Source organism: Pongo pygmaeus, chromosome 9 (assembly GCF_028885625.2).
Source record: "Pongo pygmaeus isolate AG05252 chromosome 9, NHGRI_mPonPyg2-v2.0_pri, whole genome shotgun sequence".
Taxonomy (NCBI): domain Eukaryota; kingdom Metazoa; phylum Chordata; class Mammalia; order Primates; family Hominidae; genus Pongo; species Pongo pygmaeus.
Window position 1 is genome coordinate 67,353,803 of NC_072382.2, and position 26,024 is coordinate 67,379,826.

Below are 26,024 nucleotides of genomic sequence, written 5' to 3' on the forward strand. Positions count from 1 at the left end.
TCTAAGTGTACAATCATATCATCAACAGAGATAGTTTGACTTCCTGTTTTCCAATTTGGATGCCCTTTATTTCTTTCTCTTGCTTGCTTGTTCTGGCTAGGACTTCCTAAGGTCATTTTATAAATATTCATAGTAACTAGTTGAAGGCACTGAGACTCCTGTACCTTGGTGGGAAGAACCCTGCTGGATGATTCTCTAGGTGTTTATTTGGGTTATGCCCATTTTCTTTCCCTCTTTTCTTCCTAAGTTTTGATGCTCCTGTTTTTCTGGGAATATTTTGGCTTCATTGTTTAGGCTTTTTTAAGGGCCATGGGGGAATTCTGGGGACAGGGGCAGGTGTGACATGTTGCTAGGTATGGGAGGTTTTTACAGCTTGAGAAATTTCCAGGAAAGAAGAGACAGAAAACTTTGTTCACAAAGCATGTGGACAGGAAGTCAGGTGGGAAAATGGCATGGCAGATGGTGTAACTTCTTTGGTCAGCGTGCCTGTCTCTGCCAAGATGGGATTGATAGGGTAGTGGGGGTAGTGGGGCAGTGCTGAGGATATAACCTATAATTCACATAATTCCTTGAAGAGAAGATGATTCTTTTTTTAAAAAGGAAGTATAGTGTCTTACATTGATTTCTTTGAAATATACATGATATAATCCATGAATGAGTATTTGCAAAATATGTGGCCGGGTGTGGTGGCTCACGCCTGTAATCCCAGCACTTTGGGAGGCTGAGGTGGGTGGATCATGAGGTCAGGAGATCGAGACCATCCTGGCTAACATGGTGAAACCTCGTCTCTACTAAAAAATACAAAAAATTAGGCGGGCGTGGTGGTGGGTGCCTGTAGTCCCAGCTACTCGGGAGGCTGAGGCAGGAGAATGGCGTGAACCCGGGAGGCGGAGCTTGCAGTGAGCCGAGATCGCACCACTGCACTCCAGCCTGGGCGACAGAGGGAGACTCCGTCTCAAAAAAAAAAACACATTAGTGTTTATCTAACCCTATGCCAAGCCTGGTAGTAGATACACAATACAACTGAGGGAAAATGATAACCTGAACTTATAACGTATAATTGTTACCTAAAGAATGATATAAAGCAGTACATCATCAAGCTCAAAATTTTGAGTTATTGATACATACAGGTGGTTTGGAGCCCCAGACAAGGTTTAGGACGTGCAGGCTTATGGCAAGTCTTGGGCCAAATGGAGGCCTTTGGAGCTTTTGGAGTGCCCCAAGGGCTCAGTCTTCAGCCTGTTTCTTGTCTCTGTCTTCACTTTTCTTAGGTGATTCCCTGGCTTTGAAGTACTAGCATTTATGGAATGTTTATTGTCTGCCAGAGGCTGTTCTAAGGGTTTTATGTGCACTAATCTAGCATTCCAGCCAACCTTATAATATAGGTACTTTTATTATCCTTGCTTAAAGGTATAGAAACTGAGGCAAGAGATGGACCTTCTTGAGCTCACACAGCTTTTAAGCTGGAGAGCCAGGAAGTGACCTAGTTTAGGGGACCAGCCAAGCCTTGGACTGGTTCAGTATAGCCATCCTCAGCTGGTCCTGGCTCCTCTGCTCCTGTCTTTGCAGTCTCTTCTCCACATAGCAATGAGAATATATATATTTTTAACCCTCATATGGAATGCTATCACACTTAGAAGTAGAATGCACATTTACTACCAAGTTCTTGTGTGGTCTAAGCCCCAGCTCTCCCATCTGCTCCTGCCTTCCTCCCATCTCTTCTGTCTCATGGCCTTTGCCTGCTCCTAGGATGCTCTTCTCCTTGAATATTGCTGGTTTGTCTCCCAGTTCATTTGAGTGTGGGCTCCAGTGTGCCACCTCAGGGAGGCCTTCTCTGCTCATCCTATGTAAAACTGCTCCGAGTCACTCTTTAATCCCCTCCTTTGTTTTTTTCCTAAAATTATATTACATATTTCTGTGTTTTTCCTGTCTGCTTTCCCAAATAAATAAAAGCCTTGAAGTTAGGGACTTGATCCATTTGTTTACTGATATCTTTACTTTTTAGAAGAGGACATGGAAGGTTTTCTTTAAATATTTGTTAAATAAATGACTAAATGGTATCTTTTACATTCATTTGCTGTTCATGACTTCACTTGGGTAAAAATAGTGGAGAGGAGAGGGATGTACAGGTGATAACTACAGGCTGGGTCCTAACTGGCTTTATGTTTATTACCAAGGCTTTGCTAATCATAACATGGCCAAGAAAATGCTCAGAAGTCTTGGTTGAATGAATGCACTGTGTAATTTCTTCTGGATTCCACACAGAGGGGACAGAATAGTGTGGGCTGAAGCGCTCAGAGAAATTTCTTGGAGGACTTGCAGACTTTGAAGGAGAGATTGGATTTGGTCGAGCATATAGGAATCGAAGAATACTTTTTTTTAATAGGGTGAACTAGTCCAATCTTTCTGCTTATAGACAGGAAATTGAGCCCAGAGAGGTGTAGGACCTGCCCAAAGGCACACAACTGGTTAATGTCAGAACCACGTCTGGCATCCAGGTGTTTTGACTCCTAGTTTAGTTCCCTTTCTTCTACACAGTGCTGCCTTCAGAATCCAGGAGGACTCGGGGGGTTGGGGAGTAACTAGGGGCAGCATGAGCAAAGGCCCAGAGGCAGAAAAGATGTTGGCTTGTATGGGCTGGAAATAGGTGGTCCCATTGGAATCAGCAGGTTTTATAAAGGAGCCCAACGGAGACAGACCAGGCTGAATCAGATCCTCTGGGATCTTGAATGTCATCTTGAAGACTTTGAGTTTGGAATGAGTGAGAGGCATGTGAAAATGCTTTGACTGTTGTTCTGCCTTTCTCTACAGGGATGGTGACAGAATGGATAGTATAGAAAATGGATTGGAATTGAGGAGGAAACTAGAAGCTAAGAGGAGTTAGGAGGCCCTTGTAACAATCCAGGTATTATTGCTAAGGGCCTAGTATCATTTTAGTTATTTCTGTTTCTGTTTTTAGAGATTTGTGGTGGTTTTTGGAGAATATGACATAAAATTCTCAGGCAATATGTGTATACTCAGCTTTCTAATAGAGTTTGGGGATAAGAAGGAGGAGACCTGGTATTTTGCCTTAATTCTGTATGCGGCTGTAAATGAATTTTAGTATCCAGATGATAATTCTTCTAAGAAACCTGGGCCAGGTTAGGACAGGCGGGACAGAAGATAACATTATGCTGGTGTGAAAATAGTGATGGGGCTAAGTGCAATGGCTCATACCTATAATCTCAGTGCTTTGGCAGACTGAGGCAGGAGAATTGCTAGTTCAGGAATGAGCAGTTAACTAGTTCAGCAATGGTCTAGGAGTTCTAGACCAGCCTGGGTGACATGGTGAGACCCTGTCTCTGCAAAAAGTAAAAAATTAGCTGGGCATGGTGGCACACATCTGTAGTCCTAGCTACTCGGGAGGCTGAGGTGGGAGGATCGCTTGAGGCCAGGAGTTGAAGGCTGCAGGGAGCCATTATTGCACCACTGCACTCTAGCCTGGGTGACAGTCAAGACCTGTCTGAAGAAAGAAAAAAAGAAAAAAAAGAAAATAGTGATGGAGTGAGGAGGGACTGAAGGAACAGATGGAAATGAATGGGAGCAGCTCCCCAGAGAGGGCCTGGGCCTGCCTTTCTGTTGGGAGCTGCCCAATATAGTGGTTGGGGAGTCAGGCATCCAGGGACCTCCAAGCAACCTTGCACATTTTTTTTTTGGACACATGTGACCAGTGGAAGTAAAACCTGTCTCCTGGGCCCACAAATGCTTTGGACGGATAAGTTGTGCTCAAGCCTAGGCCCATTCAGGTAGTCCACATATGTTTTCAACCAGAGCTGATGAGAACAGATTGATACAGCCTGTACCAGACCAGTGAATTGGCAGTGTATGATACTTTAAAAATTTTTCCATACCCAGAAATCTTTTTCCATCTCTAACAAAAAACTTTGAAAGTCAGCATAAAAGTGAGAACACAGACTTTTAAATAATATCTTCCACTGGATCTGAAAGTTTTGGATGCAAGAAAAAAATTCTGGATCATTTAACATTCAACGGATATTTATTGAGGGGCACTTCTTAAACACCAGATACTGTGCTGGGTACTAGAGCTTCAGTCTTTTGATCATATTGCATCAAATGTTATTAATGGAACATTAACATTTGATTTTATTTCGTGTTAAGCTCTTTTAGCCCCAAAGGTTATACAGCTTTGTCCATAAACCTTCAGTTGGTTCAGGCTGTTCACTTATGTTTGTGTTCAGTTGTTGAATGTTTATGTGTAACAGGCAACATATGTTGGGTGCTCAGACAGTTTTGAAGATGAACAAGAATTGGAGAGGGTTCTCCAATTCTCTAGCTGGTTGACTGGAATTTACCAGGTAGATCTGGCAGCTGTCTAGTTTGCTGGGATTCCTCCCAGAGGAGAGTATAGTCAGCAGCAATGTATCCCTTTTCCTTGTTCTGTTTGGACTGGGCCCTTCCCTTTGCCCTTTATACCTTCTCCCTAATCCCTGTCTTTAAATTTGAGACAAATGAAAATTAGCTCCTTTGTATTAAGTTTGGGCAGCTCCATCAGGACAGCACTTCCCTGATGATGCCTTAAAGTTAGAAACCCTTCCAGGAGAATCTCTGCTGCCGTGTAATCCCAAAGAAGAGCCTTCTCGGCGTGCTGTTTCCTCCTTCCTATGAAAGTTGCTTTTGCCTACTGTGTGTATACAGGGTGCACAGCACTTGGTATTTCTCAGGCTCTTTGCGTCTGCCTGCTCCGTTGGCTCACTGTGGGGATGCTGGCAGGGGCATGGTGTCTTGTTTTCTTAGAATGAATGATGCAGATGAGTAGCCTCTCTAGATGATGGGAAAATTTAGCATGATCCATCATGATCCATCAGGCTAAATTTTCCCATCATCTAGAGAGGCTGCTGCTCAGAACAAAAGAGAGGAACATAAGATGGGCGCCCAAGAGGAGCGCTTTATTGAGCCTTTAGATTGCCAGCCCGAGCGAGATAGTCTTCCCCTCCTTGCTTGGCATCTGGAGCCAGCCAGCTTGTACACTACTCGTTTGAGGTTTGCTGCTCTCTTCTCTTCTCTTTTCTCTCTTCTCTTCTCTTCCCTCCCCCTCCCTTCCCTTTTCTTTTCTTTTTCTTCTTTTGAGACAGAGTCTCCCTCTGTTGCCCAGGCTGGAATGCAGTGGTGTGAACACAGCTCACTGTAGCCTTGACCTTCTGGGCTCAAGTGATCTTTCCACCTCAGCCTCTTGAATAGCTAGGACCACTATGTGGGCCACTATGCCTGGCTAATTTTTTCAAAAAGATTTTTGTGTAGAGAAGCTGAGGCAGGCGAATCACTCGAGGCCAGGAGTTTGAGACTAGCCTGGCCAACATGGCAAAACCCGTCTCTACTAAAAATACAAAAATCAGCTGGGTGTGGTGGCACAGGCCTGTAATCCCAGCTACCCAGGAGGCTAAGGCATGAGAATCGGTTGAACCTGGGAGGCAGAGGTTGCAGTAAGCCGAGATCATGCCTTTGCACTCCAGCCTGGGTGGCAGAGTGAGACTCTGTCTGGAAAAAGAAAAATAATTTGTAGAGATAGAGTCTTGTCATGTTACCCAGGCTGGTCTTGAACTCCTGGGCTCAAGTGATCGTCTCACCTTGGCCTCTCGAAGTGTTGGAATTACAGGCATGAGCCATCATACCCAGTGGCTGCTACTTATTTGCACCTGTGAGCTCCTTTAATAGAAAACTACAGAATAGAAAATTATTTCCAACTTTCAACTTTAAATTGGTTCTTTTAGGCCAGGCACTGTGGCTCACGTCTGTAATGCCAACACTTTGGGAGGCCGAGGCAGGTGGATCACTTGAGGTCAGGAGTTTGAGATCAGCCTGGCCAACATGGTGAAACCCTGTCTCTAGTGAAAATACAAAAATTAGCTGGTCGTGGTGGTGCACACCTGTAATCTCAGCTACTTGGGAGGCTGAGGCAGGAGAATTGCTTGAACCCGGGAGGTGGAGGTTGCAGTGAGCTGAGATTGTGCACCACTCTAGCCTGGGTGACAGAGCAAGACCATGTCTCAAATAAATAAATAAATAAATAAATAAATAAATAAATAAATAGGTTCTTTTAAAAATGTAATATATGGCCAGGCATGGTGGCTCACACCTGTAATCCCAGCACTTTGGGAGGCGAAGGCAGGAGGATTGCTTGAGGCCAGGACTTCAATACCAGCCTAGGCAACAAAGTGAGACCCTGTCTCTACAAAAAAAAAAAAAAAAAAAAAATTAACTGGGCATGGTGGCATTCACCTATAATCCCAGCACTTTGGGAGGCTGAGGTGGGAGGATTGCTTGAGCCCAGGAGTTCAAGGCTGCAGTGAGCTGTGATTGTGCCATTGCAGTTGAGCCTGAGCGACAGAGTGAGACCTTGTCTCTAAAAAAAAAATTAAAAATATAGTGTTTGCTTTGCAGTACATTCTAAAAAAATAAAAACCTCACTTTCCCAACACCCAGAGATTTCTGCTGTTAAAATCTTAGTCCTCTCCTTTCTAGGTCTTTCTTTATGCATACGGATGTACGTATTTATATTCTTTTTCTACCAAAGTAAGATTATACTATACATACTGTTTTTTATTCTATCTTCAATTACGTTCACTTTTCTAATTCAGTAACTTTTTATTTTAACTAATACTCAGACCATATTCAGATTTCCCCATAGTCTTAGTCCATTCAGGATGCTATAACAAAATACTTTAGGCCAGGTAATTTGTGAACAACAAAAATGTATTGCTCACAGTTCTGGAAGCTGGAAAGCCCAAGATTTGGTGTTTGGAGAGGGTCTGCTCTTCATAGGTAGGACCTTCTGGCTGTGTCCTCACTTGGCAGTGGAGGCTAACAGGCTCCCTCAAGCGTCTTTCTTTTCTTTTCTTTTTGTTTTTTGAGACGGAGTTCTGTGCTCTTATCGCCCAGGCTGGAGTGCAATGATGCGATCTCAGCTCACTGCAACCTCCGCCTCCTGGGTTCAAGAGATTCTCCTGCCTCAGCCTCCCGAGTAGCTGGGATTACAGGCGCGTGCCACCACGCCTGGCTAATTTTTGTATTTTTAGTAGGGATGGGGTTTACCATGTTGGCCAGGCCGGTCTCGAACTTCTGACTTCAAGTGATCCACCTGCCTCGTCCTCCCTAAGTGCTGGGATGACAGGCGTGAGTCACCGCGCCTGGCCGAAGCTTCTTTCATAAAGACAGCAATCTTGCTTATGAGGACAGAGCCCTGGTGATTTAATCACCTCCCAAAGGCCCCACCTCTTAATACCATCACCTTGGGGTTAGATTTTCACATGAATTTTAATCACGAAGTTTAATTAGCAATAAAAGCTTATCAGGCCCACCTCCCAAATGCGTCATGAATCGTTCTTCTCCTTACTGTCTTGCTGCCTCCAATCCAGCCAAAGTCTTGACCCTCTAATGCAGCTTTCATTTCTCAGAGTGCTGCCTCAGGGTGTTCAGTCTTCTAGGCTGCTGAACGAATGAGCTTTCTAGAATAGTTTAATTATGGTACTTCTTTGCTAAAAGCTCTTTGCTTTCTTATTGAGGAGTAACACAGTAAAGTACACAAATTTTAAACATATAGCTTAATGGATTTCAACATTTGCATACATTGTTATAACCACCACTCTGATCAAGATGTGGAACATTTCTAGCATCTCAGAAGGTCACCTGATGCCTCTTCCCAGACAGTATCCACATTCCTATCCCAATTACTCTTCTGTTATCATTTGTTTTTTCTTTTCTCTTATTTACTTGTTTATTTACTATTTTTGTAAAGGCAAAGTCTTGCTATGTTTCCCAGGCTGGTCTCAATCTCTTGGTCTCAAGCCATCTTCCTGTGCCTTGGCCTCCCAAAGTGTTGGGATTATAGGCCACTGAACCTGGCCTGTTTTACCTTTTTTTGATCCTCATATTAATGAACCACGAAAGCTCTTTATTGATTCTTCTTTGACAGGATAATTCCACCCTTTAACATGACATTCAGAAGTCTTTGTGATCTGGCTTTTACTTCAGTCCTCCACTTGCACCCTGCCTTTCTGCCATGCCGAAATTGCATGTAGCTTATCAGCATAGTAGGCGCTTCCATTTTTTGCACTTGATATTCTCTTGCCCACCTCACTTTATTCTTTGGCAAATTCATCCTTCAAAACTCAGCTCCAGGAAGAATCAAGGCCTTCTCTGCACTCCAGAAGCAACGATTGTTATAGGGAGTTGCTTTTATACCTATAACGTTTTTCTCCTCTACTGGTGGCTTTGGGCTTTCAGGAGCCCAGGGATGATGGGGCATTTCCCCCCTAATTAGTTAGTTGAATTTCACACAAGTAATTCATGGTCTTTCTAGAAAAATTGGAAAATAGGAAAAAAATCACCCACAATCCTACTACACAGAGATAATTATTGTTTATATATATACCAAAATATATATGAATACTTTAAAACAAATTTAAAAATATTCACAAAATACTAAATATTTGATATACTTTAATCTCCTGTTATTGTTTAGTTTGTCCCCCCATGTATTTAAACTATTACAGAAATGCTATGATGAATATCCTTATGCCCATATTTTAGTGCAGTTCCTTGATTATTTTGGGGATTCCTAGAAGTAAAACGGATGAACATTTTTAAGGGCTTTTGATGTGCTTAGCCAAATTGCCCTCCAGAAAGTCTTTAACCTGTGTACACTTCTACTAGCGTGAGTGAGAGTGCCTGTTTCCAGCCATTCTTGCCAAACTAAAAATAATGAAGATAATCAGTATTTGCAAATCTGATAAGATAAAAATGGTATTGCATTTCTGTTTTAATTTCCATTTCTTGGATTGCTATGGAGCTTGAATATTTTCTCATATATTTAATGGCCATTTAATTTCTATTTCTTTTATGATTTACATGTTTTTGTTATTTCATTTTTAAATTGACAAATAATTGTATGTATTTATGATGTACAATGTGCTGTTTTGATTTATATATATATATATATATTTAGAATGACTAAGTCGTGCTCATTAACATACATTACCTTACATTCCTATGTTTTTTTGGGGGTGAGAACAGTTAAAATTACTCTATTAGCAATTTTCAAGTATGTGATGTATTGTTATTAACTATAGTTGCCATGATGTACAGTAGATCTCTTGAACTTATTTATTCCTCCTATCTCTCTGAAATTTTGTGTTCTTTGACCAACATCACCCCAATCCTGTCCGCTTTCCAAAGGCTGATCTGTCTGAGAATTCAGTTGCACCCAAGGTGTTTCCTTTCTCAATCACTCTTCTCCCACTTTACAAAAGGAAGACATAGTCATTATTAATCTGGAGTCTTGCTGTTTGTGTGCCTGATGTGTGAGAGCCTCCAGATTAACAAGCAAAGGAACAATTAGGACTATTATTAGGAAAGTGAATGACTGTGAGTAGCAAATCCTTTTCTAAGTCAGATGGTTTCCAATTCTTGCTTTCAACAAAATTGAAGGCATTGTCAGTCGGTAGATAATTAAAAATAATTTTTGATTATAGGTCATGACATGATTTTGACTTGTGATTCTAAATCTACTGATATTGCTATAGCAAAATGTATTTCACTTCTCCCATTCAAGTACTAATGAGGCCTGACCCTGCTTAGCTTTTGAGATCAGACGAGATGGCACATTCAGAGTAGTGTGGCTGCAGACTCTCACTTCTGTTTAGTTATTTATGTGAACAAGGTTTCTTGGTGCTTACCACTATAAAAATGAAAAATTAATGCATTTTGAATAAAATTTTACTTTTTATGTTTAATAATAGTACCAATTTCTAAACCAATTATGTTTTGATCATTTGCATATTAACAATAAAGATGATGAAAACCCAATCCAGAAGAAGAATTTTTTTTTTTAACATTTACAGATTATAGCCTGGATGTGGTGGCTCACACCTGTAATCTCAACACTTTGGAAAGCCGAGGCAGGAGGATCACTTGAGGCCAGTAATTCGAGACCAGCCTGAGCCTGGCCAACAAAGCAAGACTCTGTTCCTACAAAAATAAAAAATAGAAAGAATTAGCTGGGCAATGTCGTGGGCATCTGTAGTTCTAGCTACTTGGGAGGCTGAGGCAGGAGGATTGCTTGAGCTCAGGAGTTTGAGGCTGCAGTGAGCTATGATTATGCCACTGCACTCCAGCCTGGGTGATAAAGCAAGACCCTGTCTCTAAAAAAATATAAAATAAATAGAATAAAAAATTGAGGTTATAATCATAGCAGAATTTAAAAATTTATGCATTTATATATATTTATATATATTAATATTATGCAGAATATTAATATATATATTGCAGAGAAGCATAGGTTGATCAGTAAAAGATTTTGAAGCATAAATATTAGTATAAAATTCTGAAGAGGAAATAAAAGGAAGTAAGAGTTAACAAAAAGGCATAGTATAAAATGTATGTTCTTTAAATAGATGATCCACTATGGCATTTAGAGTCCATTGGATCATTTAGATTCATTTAAGGGAGTGATGTTGTATTTAATTTAAAAATGTAAATATTTATTTATTTATTTATTTTTAATAAAACATTTTTGTTGAGACGGAGTTCTGCTCTGTCACCCAGGCTGGAATACAGTGGTGCAATCATGGCTCACTGCAGGCTCGATCTCCTGGGCTCAAGCCATCCTCCCACCTAGCCTCCCAAGTAGCTGGGACTACAGGCATGCACCACCACACTTGGCTAACTTTTCGATTTTTTGTAGAGCTGAGGTTTCACTATGTTGCCTAGGCTGGTCTTGAACTCCTGAGCTCAAGCCATTCTCCCACCTCAGCCTCCTAAAGTGCTGGGATTACAGACATGCACCACTGTGCCAGGCCTATAAATATTTATAAAATGCCAATATTTAGAATATGGCAGAAAGTACGTCTTTACTACTGGTTGTGATGCAAAAATTTAAATATTAAATGTAAGGAGGGTAATATAACATTATTTTAAGGCACATAAGATAAACAGACATTTACAATGGAGTATGATACATATGTTTGACCAGAGGAAAGCAAAGAATGTTGAGGAGAAGATGCAAGGGAAGCCCATGGCCAGAGAAAGCAACCAAAGGAGGTGCCGTGGGAGCGGCATCTTGAGGGACTGTTGGAGTTGGCTTAGCAAACAGAGGAAGGAAGGCATTCTGGGAAGAGGGAGCGGTGTGTGCAAAGGGTCTGGAGGTAGAGAAGATCAGGATCAACCTTGGGGGAAAGCACAGGTGTGGCATGAGCAGGATGGTGATTTACGGCAGCCAGACAGCGTATTATTTGTGACAGGATTTGTGTATTCCATATGAGAGGAGGGCTTGGAAAGGAGAGGCGGTGGGGCTGGAGATCTGTGGAGGTAGCTGTTGCCAAGGCCCAGGCATGAGCAAGTGAGGCCAAGAATGACCCCTGAAGGGGTGCTTCCTTCCCAGTGACTGTTTTCCATCGTAGTAATCTTCTGGACATTTTTACAAATGCAGAGATTCTTATTTACATTCTGCTAGAGGAAGAAAATGAGGCCCACTGAGAGTCTGTTCCTTTTGCAGGTTTTGTACTTAGTAGCAATGGGCTGATTGGGCTTAGTGCTGCAGCCCAAGGTTCCACATTGGCCACATGCTCGATTAGGGCCCTTAGCTTGTTATTAAGATGAGTGACTCCAGCCGGGCACGGTGGCTCACGCCTGTAATCCCTGCACTTCGGGAGGCCGAGGTGGGCGAATCACCTGAGGTCAGGAGTTCGAGACCAACATGGTGAAACCCCGTCTCTACAAAAATTAGCCAGGCGTGGTGGCACTTGCCTGTAATCCCAGCCACTCAGGAGGCTGAGGCAGGAGAATTTCTTGAACCTGGGAGGCGGAGGTTGCAGTGAGCCGAGATCGTGCCACTGCACTCCAGCCTGGGTGACAGAGTGAGACTGCATCTCAAAAAAAAAAAAAAAAAAAAGAGAGAGAGAGAGAAAAGAAGAGCTACTCTAATTTTGGAGCCAAAATTTGAGATCCTTAGGCCAGTACAGGATTTTTGTCCTGATTTTTGGCTTTGCTTACGTGAGAAGCCTTTACAGAGTCCTAAGCATTAAATCGAACTGAATGTATGCGTTTACTAAATCACCCTTACTATAAAGAATTTAACTGTATAAACTCTTTGGTCTCAGGAAAGGTAGCACGCGTGACAATTTTCTGGTACAGGGAATTACAGGGAATTCTTTGGCTTTCATGATGTCTCCATCATGAAATAAGTGAAATAAGACTTTAAATAAGTGAAAGACTTGAAATAAGTGCAGTGAAATAAGACTGTGAGCAGTCCCAAATAATATTGATGACAATTTTTTTCCCATTTGGAACATTTGTTTAGCACAGTGATAGAGACCTGATGTGGTGTTTGCGCAGGGCAGATTGAACGCACTCCAAAAGGAAACCATAAAGGGTTGAGTCGATACCACACAGAAACACGAGGTGGTGGGATGAGCGGTTTTTCCACATTTTAATATTTTCCAGGATGACACTGAAAGCCTTACCCTTAGAGAACCCTGAGCCACCTAATAATTCATAACTCCAGACTCTTGAGAGGGAGAAATGGAGGTTTATACCATTAAATAGATGTTCTGGGCCTTTCCTAAGAGAGGCTGGAATGGAATTGAGGGCAGTCATCGGAATGCGACCAGCACAGCAAGATAAGGGACACTGCACGACTTTGATTCCTTGTGGAACAATGTCTTATTGATATCAGTATTTCCAGCTCCCTGTTTTTAAAAAAGTCTCTGAAAAGCCTATCTTTTTTGGGAGGACAGGAGAGAAACCTGTCAAGGAAGTAATGAGTCAGCACAGGGGACCTACTATGTGCCGTTCACAACTTGATACTTTCATTAACGGATTGTCTCAGAGAGGAGGAAATCATGACTCAGAGAAATTATGTAAATCACTGAAGATCCACGATTTGAACTTTGGTTCATTTGATTCCAGATTTCTTTCTACTACTTTGTGATGCTGCCTTGTGCTGAAATCGTGGAGAATGGGGGATACTCCAGATTGAACTGAGGAACTCCTGGTATCCAGCTAACTGGCCTGAAAACCCAAGTACCCTTGATCTGGAGGTGTTTGGGGAGAGGAAGAATGATGATTTGAATAGAGGAATCTAGGAGAGAGACACCAGGAGTTGCTCAGACTGTCTCCGTTTCATGGAAAGGGAATTTTGTGCCATGGCATGTAGTCCATGGTGGTGGTTTGGAAGAAGTGGGTCCTGAATTCATCTGCTACCAGTTACCCAGTGAAGGAAAATGGGAGAAATTTGGCATATGGGATTTTACAAAACACATTTTTTCTTTTATTTTGAGACATGGCCTTACTCTGTCACCTAGGCTGGAGTGCAGTGATACAGTCATAACTCACTGCAGCCTTGACCGCCCAGGCTCAAGCAGTCCTCTGCCTCAGCCTCCTGAGTAGCTGGGAATACAGGTGTGTGCCACCATGCCTGGATAGTTTTTTAAATATTTAAATTTTTTTTGTAGAGATGAGGTCCCACTATGCTGCTCAGGCTGGTCTCGAACCCCCGAGCTCAAGCGATCCTCCAAGCTTGGTCTCCCAAAGTGCTGGGATTATAGGCGTGAGGCACCTGGCTTCACAAAACACACGTTTTGTTTGTTTGTTTCTTAATTTGGACCAACATAGGAAAAATTTTAAATTATTTTTTTAGGCAAAGGGACTAAAAACAAAAACCTCAAATCTCTATTATCATCTTCACAACATATAAGAAGAGACATTTGCAAATCAAAATAATAAATAACTTAAAAACAAATCAAGAAAATGGGCTAATAAGACAGCAAAGAAAGAACCTTCTACTTGTCTATTATATAGTTAGGTTAGATTTAAGATGTTTTGAATCGTGGAAAATGACAGCGTAAGTTTCTTGATATTTGTCAGTTTGGGAATTTTTATTTAGTAGTGCAACATTAAGAGAAGTTTGACTGTCCAGCTTGTTTCATGCCTTTTTTTTTTTTAAATCATAGTTACTGTTGAGAGTCCATTTTGACAGATTTTGATGAAAACAGTATCAACAAGCATTGTAATTTCACTCAATATGGAATATTCTGGTGGATGGCAAGAAGGGGAGTGAGAACAATTCTTAGGCTTTCGGTTCCGTGACCAGGCCAGGAAGAAAGCAGGAGTAGCAGCTCCTGTGTGTGACTGGTGAGGGCTGCAGGAAGGGGCTGCAAAGACCTTTCTGCCTGTGCTTCCTATGTGGGGTGGGGCTGGATGCTGCACAGCACCCTTCCTGCCCAATATGGAACAGGTAGGAGTCTTATTTGAGAGGGATGCTGTGGATGGTAAAAACTTTCATCTTGGCCTGGACTGATATTTAGGAGAGCCCCTCTTGTAAAGGAATTATCCTATTTGGTTCTCCAAAAAGAGATCTACAGGAGAAGGCACAGACAAAGGCCCCATTGTTTTCTCCAGGGCAGCTGTTCATTGCGTTGGTGCTGGGAGGGGTGTGGGAAGCTTGCCCTACTCAGGCCTAGGTGCTCAGATGTGGGAGTGGTCCTGCCGTTCAGCCCTATTATTTTCTTCTGAGCCTTGTGGGGTCTTTTTGCAAACTGCATTTTCCTCCAAGCAGCAGAATCTTAGCTTCACCTTTTTTGTGGTCTTGGTGCCCTGAATTTTGGTGAATGCTGAGTGCCTGGGAACAGAAAAGCCTGAAAGCACCTTGGGAACTCCCCAAGTCCCCTCTCTTTTGTCCAAGAGAATACCTGCCTCTGCCCTTCCAGGGGCCATGCTGGGGGAAGTGTGTGTGTTGGCCTCTCTGGAGAAGGGCATGCTAGCTTCCCTGGCCTGTTTACATTAGTCTCATTCTTGCTGCCCTTGATTACAAATGAGGCATTGGGCGGGGGATTTCCCTGCTTCCAGGGAGGTCACTCCTTCCTTTTGTCTGTGCTCTCAATTTTTCCACCTGGGGAAGAGCTGCCTTGAAAAAAAACCCCAAAACTCCCCTTAGCTTAACTCCTTGTCTCATAGACTGTCCAGTAAGTGGATCAGTTCATAATCAGGAAGCAATTTATCTGTCTCCTGAAATTCCCTTCCCCTGGGTTCTCTTAGGCCTTTTCTCATTCTCCTGTCTCTGCTGTAGTTATCAGTACTCCTTCCTAACAAAACGAACAGTGTTCCCAGCCCAGAGTCTGGTCTGCTCCCGGGCGCTTCTTGAGCTGAGGTGTTGATGCAAGGGTTCCTGGACCTTAGGAATGTGTGTCCTGGCACTTTGAGTAGAATGGAAACCCTTTGAAGTTAAGAGCTCCAGGTTTTTTCCTTCTCTCTTCCCCGCTCTGTATGTAATGCTTGTGAGAGGAGAGGAGGGGTCACTGGGGAGGGGGACCACTGGTGGCCCAGTTTGCTGGTGTGGTCACCTCAGAAGTGAGGGAAAGCCTGTTGCCCTGAGCATGGGTAGAAAGCTGGCCTCAGACCTCTTTGCTCTTCTGTGGAACCCCCCGCCCAACTTTTCCTGTTCAGTTGAACAGTCTCGATATCAGAGCCTGTAATACAATTAAGGGATCCTATCTGAAGCCCTTTCTTAAAGGTTACTGGAAAGTGTAAGTGAATTTTACTTGGTGGTAACAACCTTTCCACTCTTTTCACAGATTTCACACCCTTTGGAGAGTTTCTTTCTTGGATAATTCAGGTAGGTTTTTACATTTTGTTTTTTAAATCAGTGGATCTAGTTCTGTACAGTGACTTCTTCAGTTCCCCCGGCAAAGATCCTTGTTCGGGTCCCTTGAATTTCCTTCCGGTTCCACTGATGATGCTCCTGGTTTCCCAGGGCTTCCATCTCACTCCCATAGATTCCTGTCTACCTTATCATGTCGCAAGCTTTATTCTAGCTTCTGTTAGGCCAAATTAGTATCCATTCTCTTTCTCTCTTCCTCCTTTTTTCTTCACTGGAAAGTTAATGTTTTGCCTTTGGGGTTTTTTTCTAAGCCAGGTTTCAGTTCAGACCTTGGTGCTGGGAATAGGCTTGGATTCCTGTGTTATGTTGCTTCAGCATACATCTGTGTTGTAGGCCTAAGAATGGTCATTGCTTCTATGTTGCTATGAGATTTTAGCTCCATATCCCTTTGATCAAGCTTTGTCTTGGTGAGCACTTTTTGTGTCCTTTAAGAATTCCTTTCCCGCCCCAAGGTCATGAAGATAGTCCTCCTAAGTTTTCCGTAAATGCTTTCCCTCTTAGATAACATTCCCATTTAGACCTACAATCCTATCTTTAGATCTCAACCACTTTTAAAACTCGGATTCCTTTGTTCCCAGCTTGTCCTCAGTTTAGGATTGCGTTTTTCCTCTTTTGTCACCCATCTGCTGGCCTTTGCAGTGGTCTCTTGGATTTCCCTCTGTGCTGTGCCTACCCAGCTCCCACAGTTTTCCTCTCTGGCGTAGGTCACAGCGGAAATATTTAGTTAGTCCCTGCCAAACATTCTGGCTGTGTTGTTTTGCTTAAAAAGACATGCAGTAAACTGTTTTGATTCTTGGTCTTGGTGCTGTAGGGCAGATGTTTCTCCTATAACGGAGGTGTGGTCAGTTGGAAGGAGCGGTGGACGTGAGTTCGGAGAATTGGATTCTAATCCCTGCAGTGTTACTAATTTGTGGTGGGATCTTGTGCAAGGCACATTTATATGTCTGAATTTCCTTTTGTTAGAGGGGAACTTATTTCATGGTGAAGAAGACAGGACTCTGTGGGTATGAGATGGGAATCCAAAGAGTAAGCCTGGGAGATCCAGGAGAGACTAGACAGGCAAGAGGCAGAGAACCATTAGTGTGAGCATCCTTAGTGGAACTGGAAGGGAACTCAGATGACTCCAAACAGATAAAAGTAATATATGTAGTCACTTTGAAAAAGTATAAAACGTGGTAAGAAAAACTGATGGAAATTCTCTGACAAGGATCACTTAAGGAGATAACTGCCTGTCCATGCCTCGGCTTGCTGCGGGTCCACACCTGTTTGCTGTCACCCTTGGGATGTGGGAGGCTTGGCCTTCCGTGGGTTCAGTTCCAGAATTCTTCTTCCAACCTTCCACCTCCTTCATAAACTCAGGAATATTTGAAACGCAGCCCAGATCTTCACCTGGCTTTGATTTCTCCATCATGTGGAGATTGGTCCTTGGAAGTTGTAGCTTCCAGAGACCTTCGATGTTTACTAACATGTCCAAGCTCTACATTTATTGATTGTTGGTTCTGTTCATGGCTATGTTCAAATTCTTGTACCCTGAGGGTGGTATGATTTGGTTCCAGCAAGGAAGGGGAGGGTATTTGGGGGACCCTATCATCAAGAACTAAGAAATAAAGGGAAACGGCTGGGCGCGGTGACGCACGCCTGTAATCCCAGCACTTTGGGAGGCTGAGGTGGGCAGATCACAATGTCAGGAGTTCGAGACCAGCCTGGCCAACAGAGTGACAACCCATCTCTACTAAAAATACAAAAATTAGCCAGGCATGGTGGCGGGCGCCTGTAGTCCCAGCTACTCAGGAGGCTGAGGCAGGAGAATCACTTGAACCCGGGAGGTGGAGGTTGTGGTGAGCCCAGATCGTGCCACTGCACTCCAGCCTGGACAACAGAGCGAGACTCCATCTCAAAAAGAAAAAGAAATAAAGGGAAACAACTGAGTAGGTGTCCTCTTGGTGTTCCTGAGAGGCAGGCCTTTGAAGAAGAAACAAAATGGTTTAACTTCTGCCTGTGTAATCCCCAGCCCTCCTCCCCAAATACACATACTCAGATAGACAGAGCTACGTTTCTTCCTTATCCCTGTACCCTTCTGAAATGACTGAGATTTAATCAGATCTTGCATAGTTTAAGACTTTTTTTTTTGTTTCAGTTAAAGATTTGCATTGGCTTCCTCCAGTACAGAATGAGTTGGACAAAGACAATCTCCAAAGTATTTTGCTGTTCTGTGGTCCTTTGTAAGGCAGAAATTCTCCTAAAGAAGTACTGAGGGCCAGGCACAGTGGCCCAGGCCTGTAATCCCAGCACTTTGGGAGGCTAAGGCAGACAGATCACTTGATCCCAGGAGTTCCAGACCAGCCTAGGCAACATGGTGAAACCCCAGCTCTATAAGAAATACAAAAATTAGCCAGGTGTGGTGGTGTGTGCCTGTAGTCCCATCCACTCGGGAGGCTGAAGTGGGAGGACCACCTGAGCCCAGGGAGGTCGAGACTGCAGTGAGCTGAGATGGTGCCACTGCACTCCAACCTGGGTGACAGAATGAGACCCTGTCTCAAAAACAACAAAGTAGCCGGGCGCGGTGGGTCACACCTATAATCCAGCACTTTGGGAGGCTGAGGCGGGTGGATCATGAGGTCAGGAGTTTGAGACCAGGCTTGCCAACATGGTGAAACTTCATCTCTACTAAAAATGCAAAAATTAGCCGGGTATGGTGGCACATGCCTGTAATCCCAGCTACTTGGGAGGCTGAGACAGGAGAATCGTTTGAACCTGGGAGGCGGAGGTTGCAGTGAGCCAAGATCGCACCGCTGCACTCCAGCCTGGGTGACAGAGCAAGACTCCGTCTCAGAAAAAAAAATAAATAAAAAAAGAAGTACAGAAGGATGCATGTCTTTGCAGGGTTAGTGATGAGGATGAGGACTCATGCTCGCCGTTGCTGTACCCAACCCTGGGAGGCTCTTAGGCTGCTGAAACTTGCTAGAGAAAGTTGTGGAGCTAAGTAGAATAGTTCTGGGCAGAAGAGCTCCATAATTGATTCTGTATACTTTCAAGTAGGACTTCTCTGTTATTTTGCAATTCTTTTTTTTTTTTTTTTTTTTTAATATTTTTAATAGAGACGGGGTTTCACCGTGTTAGCCAGGCTGGTCTCCAAATCCTGACCTCCTGATCCGCCAACCTCGGCCTCCCAAAGTGCTGGGTTTATAGGCATGAGTCACCATCCCCGGCCCTATATTCACCATGTTTTTATGTATTCCATAAGCCCTAACTCCATTGTGACCTACATCCCCGATGAGGACGCCTCTTACTTTCCTGAGACTGTTAGAGCTAGGTGACATAGAACTCTGGGGTAGTTTCTTTTCTTTAGATAGATCGGTACTCCCAGCCAGCCAGCTGAGAAGAACAGGCAGTGAGCATTGCCCATAGGCTCTGTAGACGTGTTCCTTGTGAATGCCAACGATGTCTGCTTGAAGTAATAGTTAGATCTGGGGCTGGATAAGAGTTGTGAGCCTGTGTCTGAAATTTGGTATTTTCCCCCATTCTTTGACCTTAAGTTGTCCTAGGCAGGTGACCCAACTGGTATCTGTCACGTAATATCCAGTGTGTCCTCCCTGGCACTCCGATTCTCAGTAGTCATGAACCGGCTGGTTTCTGTATCTCTCACCAATCACAGGTAATTGAGGTCTCCCTCAGGTAAGTGTTCTTCAGATCCTACTTACATCCTCTTTAATCCTCATCTTTCCTTCTCTTTCTGTCCTTACGATTTTGCTTAATTGCCTCAGGAAACACCCTCCTTGTCCCCTTTCCTTTTTGCCTGTGGGATAAAAGCTAGCTTTGATCATAGCTGGTAAAGTGTGAAACCAAGAATACTTCTCAAAGGACAGTCAGACATTTGGGAATGAAAGTAGACGGTTTGAAGAATCAGTGCCATCACTATTGTTCTTGAGAATGCTTTTAAAGATCCCCCCAGATATCCATCTTTTAATTAACCTGCACTTCTTCCAGGACCACAATTTGAAATATGTAAAAATTATTATTTATTTATTTTTTTGGAGACAGAGTCTTGCTGTGTTGCCCAGGCTAGAGCGTGGTGGTGCGATCTCAGCTCACTGCAACCTCCACCCTCTGGGCTCAAGCAATTCTCCCACCTCAGCCTCCCGAGTAGCTGGGACCACAGGCACGCACCACCATGCCTGACTAATTTTTGTATTTTTGTAGAGATAGGTTTTGCCATGTTGCCCAGGCTGGTCTTGAATTCCTGGGCTCAGTTGATCCGCCCACCTTGGCCTCCCAAAGTGCTGGGATTACAGGTGTGAGCCACTGTGCCTGGCCAAAAATGATTTAATTTTATTCCTCTTACATTTTGTTTTATTGCTAGTATTTACAGAGGTATTGTTTTGTGTCTTTATTATATATAAACAGTATTTCAGCCATGTTGTTCATTAATGAGCTTGTCTGTGCATCTGGCTACCATGTCTGGTGTTGTTTCTGTGGAAAACTGCCTTCAACCTATAAAGGGCGACTGCCTGAAAAAGGAGCTTTTAGTGAAAACACAGTCTGTTCACCCTCTGGCCCCTGCTGGTGAAGTTGCTCTGGAAGAGACTGACTCTATTCCCATTGTATGAAGAGGAAGAAAAGTGCTTCCAAGGGCTGCCGGGAGCAGGTCAGGAAAGCTAGGTCTGTTTTCTTCAGTCTCTAGGCTAGAGGAGCTGGAATGTGCCATGCCTAACTTTGCCTAAGCTCTTTTCTTTTTCGCGCTGTGTGTCACACTGGGAAAAACTTGAGCTTAAAACCCAATGAAATTCTCCCACTTTGAAAATCATGATGTAATTATGACAGGAGCACATTCTTTAAACTTACTGTTTAGTGGGGTTAGTGGAGTTATCTCCTCTGATTTTTGACAAGGAAATAATACATTCTTGTTGCAATGCTGTATCAGGTCTTAGGATGGAAAGCGTCTAATTTAAAGCTACGGACCTTTCCTGTAGGGTGCATATGCTGCTAATCTATGAAAACTGAAGATGTCTCAGTGCACTGTGTGTAAACTGCAGCATCTCCTTGTGGAATGAACAGTTCAGGAAAATAGAATGACTTTCCAAACTGTACTAGGTTCCAGGTGACTGAAAATTTCCTGTGAGGGTGGGAAAGCTTATCCAGATGTTCTTGCTTGGGGATCAGTGTGTGTCATCCCATTCCAAAGAAGTACAGTCACAGCTGATTTTATCTTTGTCCTTCTTTCTGTGGTGCCCAGGGATGCTCTTTTTGCATTCATCTTCAGTCTTGTCTCTCTGAAAAAAAGCAGCATGCATTTTGATCTAGGTTTAAACAGTTAAAATCTGTGGCCACGGGGTAAGGTGAAACTAATGGCTCTAGTAGCCAACTTTTTACCTTTGCTTCATTGGCACCAGGCTGTGAGTAACTGAACTAACCAGCTGCAGACCCTTATTATGCAATTTTGAGGTGAGGATGGGTGAAATCCTAGGGGCCGGGAGACAGACATGTTTGGCTACCAGAGAGATGACATCAGTTCATTTACTGGTGCTGTGGAGGAAGGGGAGATTCCAGGTGCTTAGCCTTCTTCCTGCATGTGGGGGTGTCTAGAGCCACCCTTAATCCTATTAGCAGCCAAGGTCTTTGCTTGGGAAAAACCGTATTTAACTCTGTGCCTTCTGTTGTCCCCATAGGGACATGAAGTTGGAAGGGGTCTTGTATCTTTGGCTTCCCGAACAAAGCTTTGAAGAACAAACAGACGTGTGTCAATATGTGTCTCTGTGTGTATTTTGTGTTAATGCTAGCAACTGATTAAGGTTTTCAGAGTCCAGGTTGTATATGAGAAGGGGAACTGTCATCTGGATTTTATGGGATCTGTATTAGGAATTGCCCTTTCCTTGCAAAGGAAACAGTTAATGATGTAATCCACTTTTAAATTAAAATTATTTTGTTATTTTATTTTGATATCCTTCACGTGGACACTTAGTATATAACAGGAAGGCATCTTTAATAACTCTTTCTGTGTTCTGCTCCTTCTCCTGTGCTTATCCTAGAACAGAGCCTTACAGGGTCGTAATTTGGAGGAAGCACAGGCTTCTGGGAGCTGTGGTACTAACAGCAGGACTGGAAAAAGCCTTATGACCTCTGAAGCATGACTGAGAGAATCGAGCTGGGAGGCATTGGAGTCCATCTGCTCACCAGCTTCGCTGGCCTGTCAGATGTTGGGCTTCCCCTCTGGTTCTGCCCTCCTCCCTCAAGTTGTGTTAGAAAATGAAGCCTGCTTCCTGGAAAGCAGGTGACGCCAAAGCTTATGCTAAGAGGATCCGACCTCACATCTGCGGGCCTGCCTTGGGCTCCTCTGTGACTGGATTGCTTCGGGTCTCCCTTAGAACCTTGCTCACATTCAAGTGCAGCTGCTGCTTACTGGAAGCCGTCTGGGGCCAGCCCAGGCTTGTTCTTTCGGAGCCTCTTCCCACCACTGTGTTCTCGCCTCCTGTGGGCTTTCACATACAAGGGCCTCACCATCCCTGAGTTGCCAGAGTCCTTGTTCTGAGAACCCAGTGCCTCCCAGTCAGGGCCCAGGAAGCTGTGGGTAAGCTCTTGGTTTCCTTCTCGGCCAGACACTTGTGGGAAACTATCTGCATTCCTTTCTGCCCAACTCTGCCTCTGGGCTCTGGGGCGGTGTGGGGTGTGGCTGCCTCATGCCTCTGTGAGGAGGAATGCTAGCGCGGTTCCACTGAGACCAGCCATGGAAGGTAACTGGGAGTTTGAAGGTGGAATTCCCTTTTCTTGCAGTCCTAGAGCCAGGAGCTAGCTTTTCATGGATTGTGATGAGGTGTTGGTTCTTTTTTTTTTTTTTTTTTGAGACGGAGTCTCGCTCTATTGCCAGGCTCTGGAGTGCAATGGCGCGATCTCAGCTCACCGCAACCTCCGTCTCCCGGGTCCAAGCAATTATCCTGCCTCAGCCTCCCACGTAGCTGGGACTACAAGTGTGCACCACCATGCTCAGCTAATTTTTGTATTTTTTACTAGAGACGGGGTTTCACCATGTTGGCTGGGATGGTCTCGATCTCTTGACCTCGTGATCCGCCCACCTCGGCCTCCAATAGTGCTGGGATTACAGGCGTGAGCCACCGTGCCTGGCCAAGGTGTTGGTTCTTTTAAAAATTTTCCAACTTGCTTTCCTGTCTGCCTGTCACTCTGGAAGGCGGGGGTGAGGGGTAGGAGGAGGGAGAGTCGGCTCAGTTCACTGTGATCCATCTTTGGCACTGGAGATGGGTGTGGCAGATACCTTTTGCGAGGAAGGAGCTTAGAGGCAGATGAGAGAATCTGCCTCTTGGTCTTGGTGTAACTGGGCGTCTTCCCAGTCTAGCTCTGTTGACACTCTGAATGGTTTGTGAAGGCATCCTCTGGCCCCTGAAGGCATTACCATCCTTACCAGGTTTGAAATCTTTCAGAGTGCACCCAGCATCATCAGCTCCTGCAAGCGAGCATGAACACACATTGGGTAGAAGTTAAGCCTGAATTTTTAAAATTTAAGTTTAAATTTTTAATTACTTACGGAGTGAATCCTAAAGAATTTAATTTTTCCATCTTTTTTTTTATGGAGACAGGGTCTTGCTGTGTTGCTTGGGCTGGTCTTGAACTCCTGGGCTCAAACAGTCCTCCTGCCTCAGCCTCCCAACGTGCTGGGATTACAGGTGTGAGCCACCCCACTGTGCGCAACCCAGAAGTTGAGCCTGAGAGGGAGGCTCATTGCCCTGTGTCTACCCAAGGGTGTGTGTGTGTGTCTGGAAGTGGAGAGTAGGAGTGAATGCATCTAATAAACAGGAGAGGATCTGGAGAGACAATGGTGGGGGCTGGCTGTGGGGAGCACAAAAGCTGGGACTTTTGCAGAGGTGTATTTGCTCCCAAGTGGCCAGAAGCCAGGAGTAGTGGGGAAGGTGGGTTTAGGCATGTTAGGTTACGCTTGCATTGCTGAGTACCTTGGGTATGATGGCCAGGAATGCTTTCCTCTGGGAATTGGGCCTATCTCCTGACAATCCTCCCCATTTTACACCCATTACATACTTATGTGATTCTTACCTATCAGGGAGGTCTTGGGGTCGTGTGTTGTGGGGCAGAGGCTCTGAGTCTGAGAATGGGCTGGTCAGCCAGAGGCTCCACCTCCCAGTTTGTTGGCTTCCTCAAGGATGCCATCCTTCTTTGCAGCTGCCAATCTTCACTGGTGTCTGTGCCCTGGCAGGGTGTAGAGCCCTTCTCATGGGTGTTCTGCCTCTTTGGGGGCTTGAGAGCAGATAGGGCTTAATTTGAAGCAGATTTCCCTCTAGGGCCCAGATCTGAAATATATATTAGAAGATGACTACTGGTCTTGGCTTTTCTTTCTTATGTGTCTCTTTCTTCCTTTTATCTTCCCACTACTGTCAGGCACTGTGAGCAGCCGTTGCTATCACACGGGTGGATCAGAACATGAAGAATGGAGCTAAATAGAGCTGTCTGCATGCTGCTCTGATGGGCTCAGGCTCAGCCTCAGAGAAGAGGTGGATTGGAGCCTGTGATGGGGGCTCCTTTCCCCCCACCAGAGTGGGTGAAAGCAGGGAGGAACAGGCGGGAAGTTACTTTAGGATTTGGGAGGGTATTAATTCCACCTCTTCTCTCCTTCCTCTGTACCCCAACGTTCCCTGTGAGTTGTCAAGGGCTGGAGAGATAACAAAGATCTTGCTTTCCACCATCAGGCAGTAAAGCAATGCAGCCCTTGCTGAATTTTTCAGCTCCACTGACATTGTGATGCAAATATTATATAAAGTTTATTTTCTGACCTGAGGGAATTTATAAGCTATTGGGAGAGACAGTGTTTGTTAAAAAAGTAGAGAATATCCAGCATCTTAACTGTGCTGGTTTATGAACCATGGATATATTTATAGTTCAGAACAAGATAGTTGTATCTTACAACCACAGAAAACTTTTCTTGGAGGAGGCAGGATTTTTCTGGTCTTTAAAGTTGGGTCAACTTTATAAGGAAAGGAGAGATGTTCACTCCAGTGTCACAGCGATGATCTACCTTGGAGGGGTAGGTGTGGCAGAGCAGAGCCAGGGACCTAAGCTCTGGAAGTCCTGCCATTACATAGGTGATGTGAAGTGATGCAGCGAAGGTGGAGTTTCATGGAAATCTCTCCTGTAGATCGATGAAAATAGGATAATTTTGGAGAAGCCAGAGAAAGGCAGTGAGGAGGCCTGCTAAAGGGCATGGCAGGTCAGCAACAGGAGAGAGGAAGGGGGCGAGTCCTAGAGAATATTCCAGAGTAGATGAGGCAGGACTGACATGAAGGATGAACTTGAGGGGAAAGACAGAAGACGCCAACGTTTCTGACCCGTGAGAGCTGACCAATACTGACCCGTTCTGTTTGTGAAGTACTTGGACTTTTCAAAGCACTTTTTCATTCAGCAGAGCATTGTCTGGGCTCTTAGAGTTCATCTAGTCTGACTCCGTTTTATAGAAGGGGAGATTGGGGAAGAAAGGGGAAGCGACTATTCCCAGCACACACAGCTATTTAGTGGTGGAGCGGGACCCATGATCTAGGCCTCTCCCTCCTAAGACAATTTTAAGACAACAGCAGCATGGAGGAGAGTATGGGGTTGGCAGAAAGTCCATCTGGCTGGATAACATTAGGTGATAAAACCAATCTCTCTGAGAGCTGGGAGAAACTTACTCAGAAGCATTCAGACCATATCAATGGTTCAGCTCCTCAGAATTGTTTTTGAGAACCACAGAGAAGTAAGATGGACTCCTTGGGTCCTTCTAGTTCTGAGATTCTTAAGAGTGCACAAAAATAATGTATATGAATAGTACTGAATGGGGCTCCCTGGAGACTGGTGGGTCTCCATTGTGGTGCCTTTCTAAGGGAATTTTCAAGATAACTTGGCTCCACGTGATTTTTGCCTTGTGCTGACCACGGAAGCTGACAGCAAGGACACCACTGCTGAATTGCGCTGTGGCCAGTCATCACTACAGCCAGGGGCTCAGCGTTGCAGTGATGGCTCTGATGTGTCACCCACTCCTCTCCCACCTCCTCTTACAACATACGCTGCACATGCACACACACACCACACACACAAACACCACACACCACACATACTACACAACACACACACCACACATACGTGCACACACCACACACACAAAAGCACACCACACACCCACACCACACACAAACACACCATACACACCACACACACCACACACAAACACACCATACACACACACGCACAACACACTCCACACATACTACACACACCGCACACATGCACACCACACACACCCCCCACACACACACTTTCTCCT

The 26,024-nt window shown here is 44.3% G+C and overlaps 1 protein-coding gene across 13 annotated transcripts in view; it reads left to right on the plus strand.

Annotated features, from left to right (window-relative positions):
* Positions 1–26,024, plus strand: part of DENND2B (DENN domain containing 2B) — a 210,858-nt gene that overhangs the window by 48,689 nt on the left and 136,145 nt on the right. For 8 of the 13 annotated variants that reach the window (XM_063671943.1, XM_063671942.1, XM_063671944.1 and 5 more), the window contains one exon: positions 15,624–15,664. The exons of the other annotated variants lie outside the window; for them this stretch is intronic. The gene's annotated coding sequence lies outside the window, so the exon portion shown is untranslated. The remainder of the gene's footprint in view (positions 1–15,623; positions 15,665–26,024) is intronic. 13 annotated transcript variants of the gene reach the window in all.